At 36.5% G+C, this 25639-nt stretch overlaps 1 pseudogene; it reads right to left on the bottom strand.

The window, feature by feature from the left end:
- Positions 1–21334: 21334 nt before the first annotated feature.
- LOC149231189 (chaperonin CPN60-2, mitochondrial pseudogene) overlaps positions 21335–25639 on the bottom strand; it is a 79940-nt pseudogene continuing 75635 nt past the window's right edge.

Here is a 25639-nt window from a genome sequence, read left to right as displayed (position 1 = left end):
TTCTCAAGGAAATGAATGGAGATGATTGTCCTGGAGGGCCGATCAATGGTCGGCTGCTAAAGCGATACCACTTTTGAGTATTTTCTGCTCATTTCATCATCATTGTATATATCGTTTTACTTCTATTCTATTGCATGTGTGTACTGATCTCTCATCTTCAGTTTGGGGCACGCAGCGAAGGCTATAATTCTGGAAATGAAGGTTAGTTGGTTTGAAGTTTGTCAAGTCAGTTTTATCAGTCCTTTCAGTTTTCAAATTGAGTCAGTTTGGTCAGAGTTGTATTCAGATTTCAGTCAAATCTGCAGTCAATAAATGTGTCAAAGTTTTGTGTTAATTGTTGAAATAATGACTCCATCACCCAATGGATGAAGACACTGGTCTACTCTCCCAGAGATCTGCCATTCTTGGCATCTCCAAGGAGCCACCATCCCCATTGGAGCCAATGTTAGAGTCAGTCCTTACAGCCCTCCGTCAGAGATCTTTTCGATTTTTCATATCATTCTTAGGTGTCTCGCTCATTCGAATTCGTTGCATTTCGCTAGGGGCATGCCATTGACCGACGAGGGGGTCTGGTTGTCTTGTGTTTCCTCATGCTTGTCCCTGCAGGGTTAGTCAAAATTTCTCAAAAATCACCGAAGTACATGATCATTGCATTCATCGTCATAAATGATTAGTTTCGTTGAAAAAGATGTCTTTAGTCCTAGAGTCTAGGGTTTTCAGTCCTTTGCATACATGTAATAAAAGCCTGCAAGCCATGAGGTTGGTTTCAAAAGATTCTCATTTAATATTTTTTCTCAGAAAGCATTTGAAAACATTTTTAGTCCAAAACTCTGTTTTGGAACTAGAAATTGTCATTGTAATAATTGTATTTGTTTCATCACAAGAAGTTTCAGAGCAAGCCTCTGATCTTTTCCGAAGCCAAATGCCGAATCCCTGGAAAAACAACCAAATGTCATCAGTCCAAGATTCAGAAATATAATAAAGAGCCAAAGAAAAAATATTATATTAAGTGATCAAAATGACAAAGTGCCAAACATTAGAAAAGTGGGTCATGAAATAAAGTTAAAATCAAATCTGATTTTATGAGATATTTTACAACTCATATAAAGCATTGGAGACAATTCATTTTCACTATTTTTGAAAGCAGAGGTCAAAGTGCAGATCAAAAGGGCGAAAAAATCGATTTTCAAGACTGTGGAACGGAGCTGTAGCTGCGCGCTACCCATACAGGAGGCGCACTACCCATATAAGGGGTGCTATGCACTTGGCCTCCCCTGCGTTTGCAAAATAACATAGGTGCTACGCACATGTTGTGCGCTACGCGTTGGGTAGGTGTGCTACGCATACAGTCACAGCGCCAACAAATTTCTGCTAGTGCGTCCGAATCCTTGCCAAATCGACTCCAAAGCTTGCAAGTAGGTTTTTGATGGCTGCTCAGTAAATTTTGAAATGTTTGTATTGTGCTTAAAGTGGGGAACTTAAATGTGTTGGGTGTAGAGAGGTGAAACCCTATACTCATGGCAGATTCATTCCTTAGGGTTTTAAAAACATGTTGGTGACTTTGTGAAGATTTTCCCAACCTGTATGGTTGATATAGGTACCTACGCATCTATTGTCAAAGTGTCACTACCCTCATGCTGAAATTTATCATTTTACGACTGCTGTCATTGCCACTGTATTACCACTGTCATTTCCATTGTTCATTATGGTCATTATCACGTTGTTTCCCATTCTCCATTGATAAAATACAATCCCATACTCATTTTCCCCTTTGACAAATTTTAGCCAGCATTACAAAGGCTGCACATTACACTTTTTGCTCACTTGTCAAAATTTCCTTGTGATCAAAACAGTGACTGTTTTATGCCAAACTACTTAAACAGAGATATTATCATTGTGACTTGTTTCCTATGATGCTTTGGTACATATGTAACATATTTGGGTTTTGAGAAAACATTGAACTTTTGATTTCACCACACCTATATCAACATACATATTGCAGACATCTTGTTTTTAAAACCATGTCAGACACATATTCAGTTTATGAGCCGGAGTATGACAGTGATTCCACAACAGAGGGTAATGTGCCACGGAGGTCTCGTAGAGGTGGCAAGGCATCTCAGGGAAGAGCCTACTTCTTTGGTTCAATTGCAGGCTTGCCCGCTTGCAATGGATTGTTTTCGCTATCGGTCATGCTACCACTATTGTGAGTTAATTTCACAACTCCAGCATCATCGTGAACTAGCTTGTTTGTTTGTTCTACACTTACATGATGGCCTTGTAAACCTTGCCAGAGTAGATTTCATTCTGTCACCAGAAACTATTGCACAGGCCACTGGGATACCAAATATTGGAGAAAAATGGAATAAACGTCAGAAGTTAGAGAAATCCTACTATGAACCGTACATCAAACCTGGGTATATGAGGCACCTGAGCAGGGTTTTTCCTTTCCAATTCCTGAGTGATGAGTTTGCACCTTTGATGAAACTCATCATTCGGTATTTCAGTTGTGAGGGCAGATTCTCGCATCTTTATGCGTACCATGTCCGTTTTTTGATGCATTTCACAAGGGTACGTATGATGAACATTCCATACTTCATGTATCGCAACATAGAGGTGATGGTGATTTTTGTACAGAAGAAGACCCCAGCACAGCAGCATAGAAGTATTTATCATTACGCGCTAATCAAGATCGTAGTGGTTCATCAGTTGGCACAGCAGGGCATTACTTGGGAGGATTTTATTTCTCGTGACTTTTTCACAGTGCCACAGCCACCTCCAGAGATAGTTCATGATGAGGGAGATCCTTCACATCAGCTTGACATTCTTGAGACCAAGCATATCAATGCTCAAGTGTATGTGACATATCAGCGAGGCCACAGGGCCTTATTTGTAGCTACACGACGAGTACTATCTGCACATGGTGTTGAAGGGGTCTCACCTTCTTCTTCAGTACAGGTACAGGTTCAGGATAGAGGCAAAGCAAAAATGAAGATTTTGAAAAGGAGGTTGAGCAGAGCACTAAAACGGCGAAAGAGGCTGGATCCACTTCGAGTTTTGGCCGAGGGTTTGCTGGCTAGGCATGATATATGATGGAGGGTCTTCGCTCCAAATTTGAGCAAATTTGAAGAAAGTTTTGTCATTTTGAAATTTTTTGGTCCCAAAATAGATTTTTCAGCTATACGAGTAGCGCGTCGACGCGCTCGCTTTTGATTGGGACACTTGCTGGAGGGAAATTTTATATTTTTGGGTTTGTCATGGTAAGTTATGCATGCTCAAGTATTGCCGAAGCATTTCATCAAGTTCTGGATGATCAAAAGGTCCAAAAACACCATGAAAACCACCTTGCTGCCATCTTTTGCACCAGCAGAAAGTACTTCTGCGAGAATGCAATTTTGAAGGGGCAAATGAGCTCCAAATTGGGAAATTCTACTTGGGCTGGATATCAGACATCTAGGGCTTTCCAACCAGCTATTTTGAGCTCGATTTTGATGTCAGGAAGTGCCCCAAAAACAAGCTAAAAGGCGCGCTACGCATAGAGATCAGGGCGCTAGGCATAGAGGTTTTTGTCAAATTTTCATCCTCCAGCTCAGGAATTCGGCCAGTTTTCACCAGTTTCACCTCTTGATGTGATTTTTTACCCAGCTTGTTATAATTTGATGTACATGGTGTAAACTTAGCACTTAATTACCATATTCTAGATGATTCATTCACAAAATAGCAAACATTTAATGTAATGAATTAGTTCCCTTCTTTTTAGAGGCAGGTTGTTTTGGTCACCTAGATTCTTGCTCCATGTTTAGAATTTGTTCAAATTGCTCCTAGAAGGATGAGCTCGACCCCTAGAGGTTAGGGAATGGGTTGGCTTGGTCTATATATGTAAATTTTCCGTCAGTAGCAAGTGTTGGACTCTTCGGAAGATTTTGGCACACTATTGTACATATTTTTCATATTTTGGCTAAGGAAAGATCAGAGGTTTTGCAGCACCTATTGGGATTCTTGTGGCTTTCAGTTCTTGATGGTGTTATCTCTCAGTTTATTGTAAGTTTATTCATGTTTAATGTATGCCATTCCCTTTTTATGCTTCTGAAACTAAATGAATGAGTAAATGAGGTTGAATCCATTGTTTACAGTGCTCTGCCTTTAAATTTGTTTAGTTTTACATGTTTTCGCTAGTTTTGAGAGGATCCATGTTCTCCCTTGCCCCCTTTAGCTCTTTATCATTCTGATCCATCCATACACCTGGTCAAAGGCATCAAGACTACTACCTACCTCGCCCCAACTCGAATTCTGCAAAGATCTGGCCTTATCCCCGGACTCAAAATTGGTTTTCCCGTTTCTCCAACAAAAAACTCAAAAATCTAAATCAAACTTTCCTATCTCTTTACTAGCCTAAAATCAGTTCCATTTTGAAGTCATCTTGCGTCCTATTGCTCATTTTCTCGAGATCGACTCGAGAGAGCCCTCTCCTGTCCTCGTAGGGCTAGCTACGAGGCTGAGCGTGGTTTGATGTGGCCTCGAGTTTTTCCTTCCTCAGCCTGAGGTAGATTTGAGCGCTAACACTTGCTAAGTTTCGTTCTAGTACAAACACAAACACACTATCAATAATCACGTTGGAAGGTGAAAACAAATTGATTTTTTCTCACAAAAAAGCACATAACAACGTTTCAGGGTGACATAAATGTAGCATGTGCTATATTTACCTTTAGGACAAACACAAACATTACACCAACAAAATAACACCTAAAAAATGGAGCAATTCTAGATTCCCTTCTAGCTTAAACATAAGCACGTTGCTAAGAACAAAATTGCAAGGTGAATGAAATATAACATGTGTTAGATTTTATTCTAACATAAACACAAGAACATTAGAACATTATAGAGTGAAATAAATCTAGTATGCCAGATTTAATTCTGGCACAACCACAAGGTTGTTGCCAACAACAAAATTGTAAGGCAAAATGAATGCAGTGCCTACAAGATTTTCTTCTAACACAAATACAAGCATGTTGCAAGACAAAGGAATCTAAAGTGTGATAGATTTACTTTTACCACAAACACAAGTACATAATAACATTGTATGGTTAAAGAAATATAGTGTGTGCTAGATTTATTTCTAGCACAAACAAAAATATATTTCCTGCAATAACATTACAAGAAAAAATAAATCTAGGGCAGTCAAACACAAGCACATTGGAAACAACAACATTTCAATATGAAATAACTATAACATATGATAGATTTTTTCTAGCACAAACACGAGAACATAGCATTGCATGGTGAAATAAATATATCATTTGTTAGATTTACTTCTTGCACAAACAAAATAATATTGCTAACAATAATATTTCAAGGCAAAGAAATTTATTGTGCTATATTTTCTTCTATAATAAAAGAAAATTATCAATAACAACATTGGAAAGAGGAAGAAATCTAACTTATTTTATATTTACTTCTAGTACAAACAAAAAGCATGTTGTTAGCAACAACATTCTAAGCCAAAAGAAATCTAGCACATGCTAGATTTACTTGAAGCAAAAACACAAGCATGTTGCCAATAATAGCATTGCATGGTGAAGGAAATATAACATGTGCTAGATTTTATTCAAGAGTAAATAAACAAATTTCCAATAACAACTTTGGATTTTGAAATAAATCTAGCACATTATAATTGTCCTTCTAACATAAATGCAAACACATTATCAATAAAAAAGTTGCAATTTCAAAGAAATCTAACACACGCTAAATTTCATTCTAGAATAAACACAAGCACATAACAACATTGCTAGGTGAAAAAAATCTAGTGTATGCTAAATTTAATTCTAGCACAAACACAAACACATTTCCAACAACAACATTTCATGGAACAAGAAAACTAGCACATTCTAGAGTTCCTTCTAACAAAAACACAAACACATTTCGAAAACAAGATTGCAAAGTGACAGAAATCTAGTGCATGCTAAATTTCCTTCTAGCACAAACACAAAGACATAAAGGTATTGTAGAGTGAAAAAAACCTAATGTATGCTAGATTAACTTTTAGTGCAAATACAAACATGCTGCCAACAACAACAATGGAGGGAAAAAGAAATATAGTGGATGTTATATTTCCTTCTCGCACAAACACAAGCACATCATAGAATTGTAGACTTAAATAAATCTAAGACATGCTAATTTTACTGATAGCGCGTACACAAACATATTACTAACAACAATATTACAGGGTAAAATAAATCTAGCACCTGCTAGATTTCTTTTTAGCACAAATACATCCACATTATTATCAACAATATTACAAGTTGAAAGAAATCTAATGTGTGCTCTATTTCCTTTTAGCACAAATATAATCGCATAACGGCATTGCAAAGAGAAAGAAATATAGTGCATGCTATATTTACCTCTAGCACAAGCACAAGCATATCACCAAGAACAATATTTCACTGAAAAAATCTATAGCATGTTAATATCACAAGCCATAACACATTTCTAAAAACAACATTACAAGGTGAAAGAAATGTAATACATACTAGATTCATTTCTAGCAAAAACACAAGTCTATTTCCAATAACAAGATCATAGGCCAATGAAATCTAATATATGCTAGATTTCCTTTTAGCACAAACACAAGATAATTGCTAATAACAACATTGAAAGGCAAAGGAAATCTAATTCATGCTATATTTCCTTATAGTACAAATTAAAAAAAAAATCATAAAATTATAGCATCAGGGAAGTGTTAATTGCCTTGAGGCAGCCATGTTTTGATTATCTTTCAGTGCGAGGGAAGCCCTATATTTTTCTCTTGCTATACTCCTATATCACCTACATCAAGTTGTCTTAATATCATGCAAAATAAATGAATCAAGCATACAAGAAATGGAAATAATCTCTCAACCCTTATAAGAACATGTTAAAGTTGGAAAATACATTAATGAGGGTAGTTATGAAACTAGCTCAAGAAAAGATAGAAAAGATAGATCAATGCCTTATAATTCAGCCTCGTCGAGGGGGCAACCTCCTTTACATTACATAAATTAACAATTCTTGGATGATTCAAATGACAAAACCTCCTTTCTATATATAGGAGTCTAAGGAGTCACAATATAACGCAGCCGACCTAACAATAATAATATAAAGCCACAAAAATAAAAATAGAGGGATTCTGTGGGGCACAGTAATAACAATATGGGGACAATAGGGACACAACAATATTAATAAGGGATACAACTACAATAGTAATGGGGTAATCACTAGTATTATAGGGACACAACATTCCCCTCTCCTTCAAAAAAGTGTTGTCCTCAATGCTTCAATAGTTCTGGATGCTTCTGTATAAAATTTTCATCCTCCCATGTGGATTTTTCAGCGGATAAGTTCTTCCACTTGATAAGATACTCCAAAATTGATGAATTTCGTAACTGTCGAGTTCTTTTTTCTGTGACTGCTTCTGGTTCCAATATAATTTTTCCTTCCTCGTCAAGTTCTGGCAATATTGTTTGAACTGGGATCTTGTCGCCTATAACCTTCTTTAAACATGAAACATGGAAAACTGGGTGCAATTGAGAAGCTACAGGAAGCTCCAATTTGTATGCCATAGTACCAATCTTTTGCAACACCTTGTACGGACCATAATACTTTGGTGATAATTTATTATCCTTCTTAGCTTGCTTGAGGGACATTTGCTTATATGGTTGTAGTCGTAGGAATACCCAATGACCTACATCAAAACTTCTTTCACTGCGATGTTGATCTGGCTGTTGTTTCATTCTATTATGTGCCAACAAGAGCTTATCATTTAAGAGTTGAAGGACATGTTGTTGATGTTCGATGTGATGTTCCACTGCTTGAAACTTAGAATTTTCTCTTAAATATGATGTGATGGATGGTGGCTGATATCCATAAAGTGCCATAAATGGGGTCATTTTTGTTTCTATATGGAAGGAAGTGTTATACCACCATTCAGCCAGAGGCAACCATTTGACCCATTTTGTTTGTTTATCAGATACAAAGCAATGAAGATATCCTTCCAAACATGTGTTTACTATCTTAGTTTGCCCATCAGATTGAGGATGATAAGATGAGCTATGAGCTAACTGAGTACCAAGACAAGAAAATAATTATGTCCAAAAATTTCCAGTGAAAATGGGATCTCTGTCATTTACAATAATCTTTGGGTTTCCATGTAGCTTTTGAATTGTTTCCATAAATGCAGTAGAAATCGTACTGGCTTTAAATGGATGTGATAATGCACAAAAGCATGCATACTTGCTAAGTCTGTCAACTACCACCATGATGACACTCTTTCCCTCTGACTTGGATAAACCTGTGATAAAATCCATTGAAACCTCCTCCCAACGTTGGCTTGGAATGGATAAAGGTTGTAATAGACCTAGTGTCTTAATTGTTTCAACTTTATTTTATTGGCAAACCAAACAATCCGCCACAAACATTTGAATATCTGATTTAAGGCCCTCCCAAAAAAATTCCTTCTTAACCCTATGGTAAGTTTTTAAAAATCCTGAGTGCCCTCATAAGTGAGAAGTGTACAATTCCATAAGAATATTTTGTTTTAGCTGGGAATTCTTATAGAGATATAAGCGATCTTTGTACCATAACAAATAATTTTGCCAGCTAAATGTATCAAACGTACTGGAGTCTTGTTGTAACTTTCGAATAAGTTCCCACACTTCTTCGTCATTCTTCCATTCCTCCCTTCCTTCGTTTATCCAATCTGGTTGGATAATAGAAATGGCGCACAACAATGCTTCCACATCCTCCCCTTTCTTGAGAGTTCATCTGCCACCACATTTTGCTTCCCTTTTTTGTAGATGATTTCAAAGTCATAACCCAACAACTTTGTGACCCACTTTTGTTGCTTTTCAGAGGATAATCTTTGTTCTAAAAAGTATTTAAGGCTATCATGATCCGTTTTTACCTTGAAGTGTCTTCCCATTAGGTAGGGTCGCCATGTCTTAAGTGCATGGAGTATTGCCAACATCTCCTTCTCATAAATAGCTTTGTGTAGAAGATTTCCCTTGATTGCACAACTTTCGAAAGAAATGGGTCTTTCATCTTGCATTAAAACAACACCAATTCCATTTCCTGAAGCATCACATTCCACAACAAAGGTTTTTGTGAAGTATGGTGTAGCTAAGACCGGTGCTTGGTACATTGCCTCTTTAAAATGCTCGAAGGCCTTTGTTGCTTCTGGAATCCATGAAAATGCATCTTTCTTCAATAATGTTGTTAGAGGTGCTGCTATTCTCCCATAATTCTTAACAAACTTGCAATAATACCCTGTCAACCCGAGAAATCCTCGCAGATGCTTTATGGATGTGGGGATTTTCCATTCCTTAATGGCTTTAATTTTTCTAGGGTCTACCTTAACTCCTTCATGAGATACAATATGACTCAGATATTCCACCTCTTGTACTCTAAAGAAACATTTGGACATTTTTGCATATAATTGTTTCTCCTCCAATAGTTGTAGCACCGTGTCAACATGTTCAACATGATCCTTCCAAGACTTGTTGTAGATTAGTATATGATCAAAAAATACTAACAAAAATTTTCTAAGGAATGGTTTGAAAATGGAATTCATCAAACCTTGGAGATCTGGTGAAATAGATGATTCCAATGTGGAAACATCTAGCGAACATAATTGTGCAATTACACCTCTTTGTTCCTTTTTTAGAAGCTTTGTCATACCGTTAGAGCTGATTACCTTTCCTGGTTTCCCTACAATACCCCTTAATTCAACTTTCTTTCCTTCCACAGAAAATTTTATGAAAAGTTCTTGAAAATTGAAAGCTATTGTACCCAAGGATTGTAGCCATTGGACTCCTAGTACAACATCAGCACGTTCCATTGCAATGGAAATCATTGGGCTAGTCAATACATATTCTCCCATGGATAGCTTGATATTATGGCACTTTCCAGAGCAATTTATTGTTCCTCCATTTGCAACCATCACTTGACACTCTGGTGCTGGATATAAGGAGCAATTCAATTCTTTTGCTACCTTACAATGAATAAAATTGTGGGTACTTCCTGAATCAATCAACACTATTACCTTTTTCTTCTTGATTTGTCCTTCTATCTTGATGGTTTGAGGAGTGGTAATTCCTGCCAATGCATTACAAGATATGGTCGGATTCATTTCTTCTTTATCTAGGCTTTTTGTGCAAGTGACACTTGTTGCACTCGGTGTCGTAATTTTGATATATCATGTTGCATTTCTTCCTCTTCTTCATAAGTCATGTTAGAGCTTTCAGGTTGCTTACTAGGTTTTTGCATTTTCTTTCCTCGGGGCATCAATTACCGATTCAAACAAATTTTTCAAACCAAGCTTATGCAAAAATTTAAAAAAAACTGCACACCTTTTTTCGCTTTGTAGAAGCTTATATTGTATCTGATGTATCTCTGCAATTTTAGATCATCCAGTTATAAAATTGTGACCTGTAGTAGCCCTCCGTGTCCTCTTCCCAATTCCACCAGTTTGATCAAATTTGGATTCTCCAAGGAAGAGTTATGCACAATCGCCCAAGATGACCTGATTATAGACTAGTTTAGTAGAGCGAACTTGTACGACGTTCCACGAATCACTGTTTTGACCTTTGGATCTAAAAAAGATATACAAGAAACTACAGTCCGTCCCCTTTCTATAGCTTCTTATGAAATTTCAATCTGATGCTCAGAGAGAAATTTATGACGATTTTCCCCAGGTCACCTGTTTGGAATGTAATTCAGGAGTCTGCAAAAAGACGAACTTCCTCAGATCATATCTCCTCAAATATATTACGAAAACCTCTGAAATTCGGACCTGATATTCGGCGCGATTTCTTTTCAAATGGGTTTATTTTTTAGCTTCTGAAACATCGCAGAAAAATGTTATAGCGAAAATTCCACGATGACCTGTTTGGAGCAGCGAAACCCTAGAATCCAAACCTCTGATACCAAATGTTATGAAACTAGCTCAAGAAAAGATAGAAAATATAGAACAACACCTTAGAATTCAGCCTCTTCGAGGGGGAAACCTCCTTTATATTACATAAATGAACAATTCTTGGATGATTCAAATGACAAAACCTCCTTTCTATATATAGGAGTCTAAGGAGTCACAATATAACCCAGCCGACCTAACAATAATAATATAAAGCCACAAAAATAACAATAGAGGGATTCTATGGGGCACAGTAATAATAATATGGGGACAATAGGGGCACAAAAATATTAATAAGGGATACAACTACAATAGTAATGGGGTAATCACTAGTATTATAGGGACCCAACAGTAGAAGAAAAGGTTAGATGGGTGTTAATTTATACCTATTTGGGAGGCCCATCAATGATAATGGAGAAAATGAATCCTTGAAACAACTCCTTTTTATGGCACCAAGAAGATATTCACAATGTTGATAACCAGGTATAATTCAAGGCCCTACCCAATAATTTCACGCTTATGCACAAAACCCCAAAATTAAATGAAATACACCATTACCTTGGATACCTTAGCCACCCCATCCTCTAAATGAATCATGGGAAAAAGGATGTTGAGGATCAGATGGAGGAAACTATCCACAATTTTTTTCCATCATATCCTTAATATCCTTATGATCAATCTCAAAAACCATACTATCTATCTCAACAATAACCTCGGGCACACCCGCAATTGACTTCTAGTTAACCTCTCTAATAACCCCATGCAAAACCACCTCATAGACATACTCAATTACCTACACAACCACTTCCAAACCTTGGGTCTCTAAGCACCCTCCAAGGTCTTCAAGCACCCTTTAGGTCAATAAACTGGGAATCACGTCCCACCATTCATAGGTCCAGGCCTATTTTCCATCCAAAAGAAGAAACCTCCATCATATAACTAACATCCCCCTTCAGCACAAACCCAATTAGTGCACCCCCTTCTCTCCATGTATAGTCCATTGTTATGAGCCACTACCTCCAGGGTTTCTATCATCACTGGATAGGAATTTACAAATCATTATGGCTTTAGGATTTTATATTGCCCCTCCTCTCCCATCAGATCCTCTTAGACACCTTAGTAGCTCCCATGCACATACTTTATTTTCATGTCTCTTTTTTGACACCTAGGACCCCTCAAGTAATTTCATGGACTTTTTTAAGAAGCCAATGCACTTTTATCATAATTATTAAGCTATATGAAACCCTCTTTGTATGCACATGGGGTCTTACCTCCCATACTCTTTTCATGTTATTTGGCATGCAATGGTAATGCGTTTATTGGTGTGCACGAAATATCATATTTACAACACCAGACTTTTTAGCCTCAAAACACATAAAATCATATGCACAGTGACAGTCTAGTCCCAAAACATATACACATATGTGCACATGGGCATGATACCCCCACTAGCCTAATTTTTGCATGCACATCTTATTTACAATCCAGGGGTTGGAGTTGGGGTGTTAGAAAAATCATCCAACATATACAACATTTTAGAACCTAAAACACACAAGAGGATGTGTTCCACAATTGGAACAAGGTATTTATATTTATCTAATCCTTTATTGATATTTTAAAAATCAATGCAAATCTTGATTTCTCCATTCTTATTCCAGACAAGGACCATATTGAGTACCCATTGGGAATGATAAATGATAAATATTATTTTTTCGCCCAAACACTTATTTGGTTTCATTTATTACTATATTTTTGAATGTTGTATACATAATTAACGAGTAATTATATAACTACAACACATATTTATAATATTTTTACTTTGAAATTGTAAAGAGATTGAGTTGAATATATATATATATATATATATATATATATATATATATATATATATATATATATATATATATATATATATATATATATATATATATATATATATTTATATATATTCAACTCAATCTCTTTACAATTTCATATAATATCTAAATTCTCTTAAAACTCGAGGTAATATAACCATTTTAATTTGTTCTTTCATGTGTAAAGCCATTCATTAAAATGTGTGAGTTGATTCTTGTCTTCAATAGCTCACACAACCTTACCAAACAAACACACACTCAACTTATAAACACGTACTCACTTATAAACACATATCATAAAATGACAATCCAAGTTATATCTTAAAGACCACAATGATCACAATTCAGGTGAGGCATACGAGTTTAATTCCTAGTTCAAAAGATAAGTATCCATTTTCCTTGTTTCATTGTAGGCATACTATTTGCACTCCTACATACCAATTTTTATGCATATATATTATTGAAAATAAACCAGTACAACTACATTTATTTAAATAAATGTGGTTAGTATATGTTGGTGGGCATATATCAATCAATTACATCCACAATCATATCTAAGAATGTTTTTTGAATATGATTATATATTTCTTTAAGGATATATGTATGTCAATTGTTCATTACATTCATATTATAAACGAAAAATCTAATATATTATACAGATCTCTAAATCAATTCATATCAAGAAGGTGCAACAAGTACCTTAGTGGCTTGACACTAAGACAGATCTGGGAGAGACATGAACATCACAAAGGCTATGCTGAAGTGACATTAGTACCAGTAGTAAGAGTCTCAATCTAAGGGATGCCTACAACAAAGGTAGGGCCTTACACTACATATCTTTAGCCAGTATCAATAGCAGTGGTTTAAGCACCAATAGTAGATCAGGGTACAGATACACCACCACCTTACTTGGTGTAGCTTTCCATAAAGGGATATTTATGGGGAAGTCAAGATGAACCTCAGGAAGGATGGATAGAAAGAAAGCATGCGCAAGTAAGGTATCAACAAAAAAAAGTAAGGAATTTGCATAAAGAAATTGAAATGGCATTTTCGACTTTGAAATGGCGGTGGGAGCAAATAAAGATTGAAGGATTTTGGAATTTTCATTTTATTTTTAGGTTGATAGGCCTTTATTTTCAATTAGTTAACCTAGGATTTTAGCCTACCTTTTATGTTTAAGTTTAACATCTGTTCAATTTTAAAGCTGACATATGAGCACATTGGACCCACATTTTACAGCTGATATCACATTCTACACGTGAATACTTTGTCTTCGGGAAGAATATAAACACCAGTAAAATAAAAGTGTCCTAATATTTATTATACTAGGCCAATCAGAAAATTACAAGGGAGAAATTCAACACCTAGGGTGTGTTTCCCCGAAACTTTGTAGAATGAAAGATAAATGTAGGTGGTAGCAATTCAAAGGTTCGGTATTTAGGTTTGGAAGGTTATGTGGTATGAACTTCATCGCCTTCCGATCTAATTGATGGCACCAATGTCCCCCGAAGCTAACGTGTACAGTCTAGTTCAACCAAAGTCAAATTTGGTCAGGAAGTAATTTGAAAATGGGATAGGTAAAATATGGTTAAATCGGAAGAGGACACGTGGGCCCTACACGTGTTGAAGGTAGGTGTGAAAATTGAATGGGTGGAGATAAATCTCAGAGGAAAAGTAAAATTAGGATCGTTGGCTGTTGATGTTGATGTATGCAAAGGGATCGTAGGGTTTCTAGTATTTCTATTGTCGTAATTATTATTTTTTTAAGGCAAATTAATTTTTTGGATTTATAAAATATAAGTTATTTTGTTTTGGTAATATTTTGGTTCTTCTTGAACTTGAATTCAATCTCTTGCACTCAAAGGAATGGTCAAGGACCACTGTGAATTTCTCTAAATTGTTTTATGATAGCGTAGATTTGTTACAGTCACTACATTGTGATTTTTTTCTGAGCAAGAATTGTCTCAAGTCAAGCAATAAGCTCAATATCTGTAGTGAAATCTGAGCACACAAAAGAGATGAAGTTAGGACCATCTCCTGTGGTGTCTCCTCTTTCACTTATATAAGATTTTTCATCTCCCGTTGTTATTGCACGCTCCTCACTTTTCAACCATACTTTGGGGGATTTAGGAGGTATGGCCTTGAAGTTTGTTCCTATTGAATGCAAACATACCATTTTAAATTATGTTTGTTCCTTTTGAATGAAAACATACCTTATTTTAATTACATTTGTTCTAATTATACTATAGTGGTGATATTATGGATGTGCTTTTTGTACATGCAGGTTCAAAAGGAAAACAACCTCAGGCTAGTTAAACATCACAAGACATTGGACAAACTATGGTGGGCAGGGAATCTAAAATAAATGGGAACAACTTCTTGTTTACATGTTCAATGGGAGTAGGTACAAAATTGGTTAAATCAGAGCACATAGTTGATGGAAATCAAGTCCATACGAAGGGTAGCACTAGATAGAGGCTAGCACCATCCATCCAACATTATTCTCTACGCTTGCCTCCATAGCAATCTTCATAAGCACAAACAAAAATGTTTCTCTCACACCCCCACAAATTCCTTAGGTTATTGATAAACCTACTTTTCAACAAAACAATATTTGACATGTAGAATCCAATAATGATAAACTGAAAAAGAACATTCCCGTCACTTCTATGTTGGCGCGGAGCAATAGTTATCCATCGATATGCGTGAACTATTTCGCTAGGTGTTTGATTTCAGAAGGGTTAAGGTCTCTAAATACATGGGCAATAATTGGAATACTAGTTGGTGAAATAGTGTTGATCTGTGTCATCATCGTCGAAGGGATTTATGACTTATGACAAAGAAGGAAAGTAGGAAAGGCCATTGAATTATCAAATCCATTCGGTATGAGAACCTATTCTTAGAGAACCTACTTTTACCTTTACATCTGTAATTTTGCATTGGAATGAGGAAACTAGTTTATTCTAGCTTTTCATCATCTTCTTGGGGTGCAGCAATGAGTCCACATAGTGGAAATGCTCCGAGAATAAATAAAAAATGCCAAAATTTTCTCATTCCAAACACTGAAAATAGCCACCAATAATTTCTCCCGGGATAACGAAATTGGCCCAGGAGTCTACGCCAAGGTATAGAATTGTAGGATTGTTAGATAATATAATTTGTATTGTATAGAACAAACTCTAACCTTAATCTTGGATAACTCAAAGCTATAAATAAGTCATAATTGTCACTGGAATAGGATGAAGCATCCAAAACTATTAGTTGTATAATGCTTAACTAAAGTGTGTCTTTATTTGAAATCATGGGTTCAGAACTCGCTTCCTCGAATAAGATTTGTTGCTGCATTGGTTCCCATGAAGAGCCCGGGCCCTGGAGGATCTACAGGAGGAGGTGGTTTTGGTGGTTATTTTTGTAGTGGTTGGGGAGGTTTTTCCACAAATAGTGGTGCAGGAGGGGATGGTGGATGGCAGGGCCACTCACATAAAGATTGAGAGATGTCCTCAACAACAGGTTCAAGGACAGGTGGGAATTATTTTAATCATAATAATGTTAGCAGTGGCTTTCCCATGCCACCACATCTTCGTGATAGGCAAGGTGGAGGAAGAGGGGGTGGTAGTCGATTTGGCGGTGGGAATGAAGGAAGAGGAGGTGGTTTTTGTAGGGGTGAGAACGATGGTAGCGGGAAGTATGAGAGGTATATGGAGTGATGATGGAGGAAATAGAAGGGGAAGAAATACTTTCATACATGAAATATAATGTATTCTTTTTCTTTCCATGAAGGGAACTTTTATAATTTGGGGGGAGCGTGATCGGATATTTCCACTTGAGTTGGGAAATAGATTGAAGAGGTTTGCACACATTGAAGATAATTTATTGGCTTCATAATATTAGTTATTTCCATTTTTTTCATCTTATTAACCTCGTTTGAGTATTGAGTGTGGCAGTCATCTAGGTGATGGGGCAAAGCTTGTGTTATTGAAGGATGCAGGGGCAGGGTGTGCACTTAGAGAGGTCAAGCAAGTTTAACAATCAGCGAAAGAATTTTTTGCTGGGCTAATGTTTGACAAATTAATATCGATCTGGAGATTGCCAAACATGTTCACTTACTAGAACATATATTCACATGTTCTGGTGGAATTGGGATTTTGGATTTATGTCCCGTTTCATGTAAATTTCGCATAACTTCTTCAATGTCAGATTATTATGATCGCGTCTACTACTCGACATACATGAATGGAATCAAAGGAAATGAGTATAATATTTTATGCATTTATTTCCTTTTGTTGTGATTGTGCTTCTACTTGAAGCAACCTTGTTGAAATGTTTTGGATGTACGTGCAATATACAGTTGATTGATGCAAAATTTAGGGCTCTGATTGAGTAGAATGTATTTTCTCAACCTGTAATGCATTGAACAATAGAAAAGTTTTCGAATGGGAAGGGAGATACCCTACTATAATGGGCTCATTCTTTCAATGATGGCCATCTAATTTGAAGGTTCAAAGACACATTTTTTCTCCTCTCAAGAAATGAGATGGACTTTGGTACTGTTCTTTTTGGATGATTTACTTATAAAAAGGCTTTGAAATTTATGTAAATAAAAAATGGATCACTGCAAATTGCAAATACTTACAGTCCAAGATGGGAAAATTCTGTGTAAAATTATTTTCCATTAACAGAAAAATAAAACAATATCCAGGGAAAAGGACATGGCAGTGCAGAGAAAAGAGGACATTAAAAGAACGTGGCATAAACGGTTTAAAAAAAGTGCACTAAGGTAATCAAAATTGCATTCAGGAGTAGGAAAAAACATGTATTTTGCATGAACTTTGAAACTTCCAAAAGAGAAGAATCTAAAGACAAAACTTGTGTTGCTTGTCTTGTGAATTTGAATATTTGTTCTTGTTCAAATCAAACAAAAACATGCCTGTGAATATAGTACCTATGAATTTGTAAAAGTGATGTAAATGAAAAATCTAAAACTTAGAAAAATCATGTATACTTTCTATGTAAGAAAAAATTTGTGTTTGGAATGGATTTGCAAGTAACAAATCCATGTGCATGTAGTGAAAAATCTAACTTTCTATTTATTTATTTATTTATTGCAAATAAGGATTTCTTTCAAATAAGGAATGTATTAATTATTAAAAAAATTAAAAGTAGAGATTTTTCCTTATTTCAAATAAGGAATTTATTAATTATTAAAAAATTTCAAAGTAGAGGTTTTGAAACTTTATTAGCTTAAAAATTTTAAAAGTAAATATTTTGGGTTTGTATTTAATCCCTTTGTGTTGATCCTTATGTTCGCATTTTTTTTAATTTCAAGATAATATTGAATATATTGTGTCATTTTATGATCTAATAACCTATTGAATTGGTCTTGTTTCTTAAGGTGTTCACTTGAAGCAATGCCCTAGCAAGTTTATGAGCCTAAAAAATAGAGTACTATAAGATTATCTTCCAAAGAAACACCAATGTCAATACCATGCTTCTTGTCAAACACATGGAAACCCTTTGCCCACTTGTCACCATTATAAAATGGCTTATCAACTTCCATGGTAGCCTACCTAGTCAATTGGCTATTATATCCACTATTGACCTCTTGGGAAATATCACATTAGTTTAAAACTTGCTTACTCAATCTTCACATAACAAGACAATCGGTTATCAATTAACATAGTTACATTTCCATCATCTACCTTATCCTTCTACCAGATCACTAAGCCCCTGTCGCTCCAGCACACTTAATTCTCTATACATACTTATTGTCTCGATACTCGACACCTAATGTATACACAAGCTTGTAAATTGAAGCCATAATGTCTCGATACACGATATCTCGAAAGGCCAACGGTCAGGCTATAAAGCCATGAGGCCCTCAAGAAGAGGCTAAAGAGTGACATTGATACTAATTAGTTGATACCTTAACATCCAAAAGCCCAACATCCACGTTGCTGCTATCAGTTGCCACCTAGTCATCACCTTGGTGCCAAGTCAACCCTCCATTACCATGTCAACATGCCACATCACTTTCCACATTGGTATGCCATGTCAGCTAGACCCACATTGGTGCCCCATCATATTGAGATATTATCATGTCAAATCAACTCCCACACAATTTACATGCGGTATCCCCAGGTACACATCAACCCACCATATCTTTACTCTATCAATATCGAGGTTTCTTGTTGGTGAATAGTGTCTTACTTACCGATGTCTAGAACCCAATATTGTGACATTTTGATAAGTCGATTTGCCAAAAACTAATACATTGCATTAGTGTTGTCTAACCTCAAGGTTTCCTTAATATCGTTAGCCCAACATCTAACCTTTCGATGGACTCTAGTCCCCAATCATCAAGTGACAGCCCTTTAACCCTCTATCTCCATGAGCTAATGGATAATGTAGGATCAACTAATATCAGGGACATGTTTGACATGGAATCTAGGTTAGTTGGGGATTCTTGCACAATTACATGATGGGGAGCACTATTTTCCATCATTATAAAACATAGGTATATAGATGTTGTATAGGTGTCAATGTGACGATTTTCCCAACAAGGATGGGTTTTGTTGGGGCAATAGACATCATCTAAGGAGAAACACCATTACCATCCTAGGGCCTACAAGTGGTTTTTGAGACTTAGTAATAATATATACTATGAACATGGTATAAAACCACCACCCAGTGTCTCTAAGGTGAATAGTTCGCCTGATCGTGCTCATGGAGACCATCTAAGGGATGGTTCTTACGACCTTGAACATTTTTCAAGTATGAAAACTAGTCCCTTAGGGCCCAAAAATTGTGTAACATAATGTTCATGGCCCATCTATAAGTTCCCAAGCCACTTCAATACAATCCATACAAAGAAAATATTTTCCCCTTGTATGTTGTTTGGACAATGTTGAATATTTTCCTTTAGTGGCTAATTCCTATTGACTGCTACTATAGATTTTGAAATAATATTTACTCTCATTTAATAAATAATTTGTATTTCCACTTTTCAACTTTAGTCACAAAGAAATAATAAATATAGTTAACAATGAGTAAAATCCATCAAAAATGCTACCCAATATCATGGTTGTTTTATCTATTAGAGATGATGAAACTATTTAGAGATGATGAAACTATTTATGAAATTAAAGAAATCAATATGTGACATATTAATGATGATCATTTATAAGAATTCTTACCTATAACTATTCATATGATACAGAAGTTTAGTTTAATTACAAGAAATATTAAATAATCAAGCCATATTAATTTTACCAATGATATAACCAAATAAGATGAGATCCTAGTTTATTTTTTTAGACACCATCATTTGAAATAGTCTAAAAAAAATTGTTTCAACTTTCGTATTATTTAAATAAAATTGTTTCATCTTTCGTATTATTTAAATCTATATTGTAACTTCTCTCCTATACATATTTAGTTCTCATAAAATTTCAAAGAGGATCTTATGTAATTATTACATAAGTCAAATTAATGAAGAATCATTTTTCCAAAATTGATCGGGCACTTTTCAAACATCTTTGTGTGAAATTTTAAAATTTCAAGCGGTTCTCTAACAATTTGGTGTTCAAGCATTTTTGTAAACTTTTGAACAGCTACATAATCCATGCTTCAAGGAGCATTAGCCTGTGCACACATTAACTCCAATCCATGCTTCAAGGAGCATTAGCCTGTGCACACATTAACTCCATTATGGTTGGGGAGTATCGTGGAGCATTAACAAGTGAGGTGCTTCTGGCATCAACCCTTCTAGACCACCAAGGTAGGTCTACGAGCTGTGCAGTTACAACCATTATTTATGTGAGGCTTGATCTTCCATGGTTTTTTTTGCCTAAAACGGGTATTGTTTTTGGCTGTTTTTTGTTTTTTTTAAATTAGCTCTTTGAATAAATTATCATCTCCAATAGGTGAATAAGGAAAAAATGTCTTCGGTCTCTCCTTGATTACACTTTTAACCCTGCAGAAAAGATAGGTTGATAGGTTGTAGAAACTGCAGGGCACTTCAATGGACAAAGTTTCATGTATGTTAGATTTAGCTTCATCATCCTCTCTAGAGCCAGTAGAAAATCCAGTCCCACACCTAGAAACTATTGTTTCACTTGTACCGGATCGAGATATGGATCCACGATTTCACAGATAGTAGAAACGACGGTTCTAGCAAAGGTAATAGTAGCAGCAGACTGTTATTTCTACTACATTTGGATTAACAACTGACTCTACCGTATATACTAGTGATGTACGTATCCTTTCTTATAGGTAAATTGGCTATACTACTACTGATGCTACTACTGGTGCTTCAGCTTCTTCCTCTACTATAGGTAGTATCCATGGACAAACTATTGAAGTCGCTACTCGTGCTAGTGAATCTATAACAACCGGTAGAGGGAAAGCTACACAATTTGTTGCTAGCTTGTATAATGATGCTTTAGGTTATGGATCTAGTACTTTATATTCTCTCTCTATCTACCTGGATAAGAATCTTTACCAGAGAGAAGAACCACAAACCTAATCTAGGGTCTGACTAACTGCTATCAAAATAATTGACCCAAAGTTTAACCTTCAAAACTAGGACCATAGTTGGGTCTTCCTTCTCATCCTTCAGAATCTCAACAACGATGCACTCTGTTGTGGTTAACAACAAAGACACACTTGCAGCATCAGCCAAAGTGATTCAGATCACTTTCGGTGGATCAATAATTCTTTCCTTCACCATGTCAATGTACTCACCTTTGGCAGCATCATAACCAAGGTCAAGATTATGCTGCTCCAGTAATTTCCCAACAACCACTGCACCTTCCACACCGGCATTTGCAGCAATCGTATATGAAGGCATCTTCAATGCATTCTGAATAATTTGCACTCCAATATTTTTTTCGAAGTTAGTAGTCTGATGTTTTTTAAGCTCCTTTGTCGCATAAACAAGAGAAATGCCACCTCTTGGAACAATACCCTCCTGAATTCCTGCCTTATTGGCATTTAAGGCATCTGTAACTCTGTCTTTCTTCTCCCCTACTTTCGCCTCACTAGCACCACCAATCTTCAGAACTGCAACTCCTCTTGAAAGCTTTGCCAACCTCTCCTGATACTTATCCTTATCATACTCTATGGTGATGGCTTCAATGGAAGCCTGAATCTTCTGACATCTTTCTTCTATAGCTTTCTTATCACCACCTCCATTTGGAATAATTGTGTCATCCTTCGATACAGTTATCTTCTTTACCGAACCAAAGATAATAGCTTCAACCTTTTCAATCTTCATGCCAAGTTGTTCTGTAATCATTTGACCACCAGTGAGTACAAGAAGATCCTCCAAGTGGGATTTTATGTTTTCTCCAAACCTTTTCTTACTTTTGGAGCACCATAACTTTTTTCAACAAAAATATTATGACCTGTTGGTCAAATTTTTACCTTTACAACATCTGTTAGTTGTTCCACACCTTGCAGCATTACAGCATTGGATTCAACACCAAATCTGATACCTTTTGCAACATAGTTTCTCCTCCAACCGTCTCTGCGGAAATTCTATCTGTAGCTTTACCCTTTCAAGGGTTTTCTATGTTGAGATTTTCTGTTTTAATCAAATAGGCAAAAATCTCTGAAGGATGACAACAATAGGGATTCAGTTCCTAGATTAGCTCCAGGTTGTTGGGAGGGAGTTAATTCCTCCTATAATTGATGTGAGGGAGTTATGAGGCTGTTAGATTCTCTATGCTATATAACAGGCAGTCATTCGGATGATTTGCTAAGAGAGTGTGAGGATTTCATGATGTAATCTCCTAATTTAATTAATATATTCCTGATGCCTATGTTTGGTGGACGTAGCCCAAATTGTGTGTTTATGTGCTTGATAATTGCTGTGTGTATTTATGTTTGCTGTGAACCTGATCCAACAATTGGTATCAGAGAAAGTTGGAGGTGCTGGTGCAGAGAGGATAGCCTGGATCGTTTACTGGCAGCGCGCGTGGAGCTGTTGGTTACTGAGCGCTGTAATACCTGCGCGGTAATACCTGGAGCACGCATAGATACCTGAGGTGCTGTGCGGTGCTGAGGTGCTATGCTGAGGTGCTGTGCGGTGCTCAGGTGCTGTGCTGAGGTGGTGTGCGGTGCTGCACTGATACCTGAGCGGTGGTATTTGCGTTCAAAGTTCAGGATTGCATACACAGTTGACCGGTGGTATGTGCGTACTCCACGCAGCGGAAGAGCGGTTGCACGAAGAGACCAGAAGGTGCCTTTTGCTGGCTGAACTTGAAGCAGAAGGCGTGAATATATATATGAATATATATGACCTGCGTAGGCGTGGGTATGTTGTTTTTGTTTTTTAAAACAAAAAAAAAAATCAGCGTATTTATATGCTCTATTGGTAGAACAAGCGTATACCTGGTATGTTTATTAAATTGCGTGGAGCGTGTACTCTTATCTCTGTCGTAGGGATAAAATATATAATTTCTTGAAAATATGGAACTTGAATTTGACGGAGTGGGAAGAAGATGGTTCGGTGCTATGGGGTTGAAAAAAAAATTTATTTGATTTAATTTAGTTCGACGGAAATAGAAATGGTATTACATTAAAGATTCGCCCAAACTGAATATTAGACACATAGCAAAGTTAATATGGTTATATACAAAATGCTTGTGTCGATAAAATCCAGGGACTTTTGATATAGCCTCTACTCTATCTTCTTTCTACAACCCCAACAACAAATACACGAATATTATGGAATGTGTAGTCTGGTATCGCGTTTTCCTTCAAGGATATAATCACTATAGTGTGAAACAATAGAAAATCTCTCATGCTGGCTCTGGTGTCGAATTTGCACAAGTACAAAGAAAGTGTTTTTTTTTTGTGCAAAAGGCAGTTTTAAAAAAAAAAAAAAAACAGAAGTACACAGGCATAGGCAGTTTTCTTTGTTATAACAAAGGCTTAGACAATTTTGTTTTAAATTGTTGGTTTGATATTGGAGATTATTGTGTTTTTTGATACAAGATGGCCAAAACACAAAGTGCCCATTTTGAAATTGAGAAATTTAATGGCAAGAATAATTTCGAGATCTGGAAGGTGAAGATGCACGATATGCTGGTTCAACAAGGTGTGGCGAAAGCACTGTTGGGGAAAAACAAAAGGCCTCCTTCCATGACAGAGGATGATTGGGATGAGATGGACGATAGAGCTCTGAGCGCAATTCGGTTATGTATGGCGGACGATGTTCTGTTCAACATTGTGTCAGAGAAAACCGCCGCAGGCCTGTGGACGAAGCTTGAAAAGCTCTATATGACGAAATCTTTGACAAATCGAATTCTCCTAAAACGGCAGCTTTACAGTTTGCGGATGAAAGAAGGTACCTCAATTGCTGATCACCTGAATGTTTTTAATACCTTGTTGTTGCAATTAAACAGTCTAGATGTGAAATTTGATTCAGAGGATAAGGCGATAACTTTATTATGTTCTTTGCCTGAATCCTGGGATCACTTTGTTACTTCCATAAGTTTTAGTACTTCAGAAATTCTTGAGTCTGACGATGTTGTTGGAGCCTTGTTGGCTGAGGAGACGAGGAAAAGGTCGAATGCAGACACCTCTACATCAGAGGTAATGATGGCCAGAGGTTGCTCACGAGAGAGACATTCCGGGGGTAAGCATAGCGACTCTCGCTCGAAATCCAAAGGAAAGAAGCCAAAGGTGAAGTGCTGGCATTGTGGCAAGGCTGGACATCTAAAAAAGGATTGCTGGAAGCGAAAGCAGGCTGCTAAGGAAGGCTCTTCGACAGAAAAGAAGGAAGCCAACAACACGAATACAGGTTCAGTATCAAGTTCAGGTATGAGTGATGAGGTATTGTCAGTTAATGTTTCAAAACATGATCAACATTGGTTGTTAGGTTCCGGGGCATCTAACCACATGTGTATACATAGAGATTGGTTTAAAACATATAGATCAATTGATGATGGTGTTGTGTACATGGGTAATGATGTAACATGTAATATTGTTGGGATTGGAAGCATACAACTACAAATGTTTGATGGCACAACCAAAATATTAACTGATGTGAGGCATGTACCAGATTTAAGGAAAAATTTGATTTCATTAGGAGCACTTGATTCAAATTGATATAAAACTGTAATTCAAGGTGGAGTTATGAAAATTTACAAAGGCATCTTACTAGTGATGAAAGCTAAGAAAGTAGGAAATCTATTTCAGTTAGAAGGTAGAACTGGGTCAGATCATGTGTCTGTGTCTGAACATGACAATAGTTCCATTCACTTATGGCATCAAATATTGGGGCATATGAGTGAAAGAGGATTGAAAATTTTGGCTGACCGAAAGTTACTTCCTAATCTAAGATCTGGAAAATTGGATTTCTGTAAACATTGTCTGTTTGGTAAACAAAGTAAACAAAAGTTTAAAGCAGGCAAACATACTAGTAAAGGCATACTTGATTATATCCATTCAGATGTTTGGGGTCCAGCCCCTACAGCGTCATATGGTGGCTCATCATATTTTGTATCATTCATTGATGACTTTTCTAGAAAAGTGTGGGTCTACATGTTGAAAAAGAAGTCTGATGTTTTTACAGTTTTCAAGCAGTTTAGAGCATTGGTAGAAAACAGCACTGGTAGAACTATCAAATGTTTAAGAACTGACAATGGTGGTGATTTTTCCTCCAAGGAGTTTGACAGCTATTGCAAGGATGCAGGGATCGAGAGACATAAGACCACGGTTTATACTCCTCAGCAGAATGGAGTTGCTGAACGCATGAACAGGACTCTTCTAGAGAGAGCAAGGTGTATGCTGAGTAACGCCAGGTTGCCGAAGGAGTTGTGGACGGAAGCAGTGG

Source organism: Pinus tabuliformis, chromosome J, assembly GCF_031772625.1.
Source record: "Pinus tabuliformis cultivar Carrire ecotype Pingquan chromosome J, CPIR1, whole genome shotgun sequence".
Lineage (NCBI taxonomy): Eukaryota > Viridiplantae > Streptophyta > Pinopsida > Pinales > Pinaceae > Pinus > Pinus tabuliformis.
The sequence above is the reverse complement of the archived record's forward strand: the minus strand, read 5'-3'. Positions and strand labels throughout refer to the sequence as shown.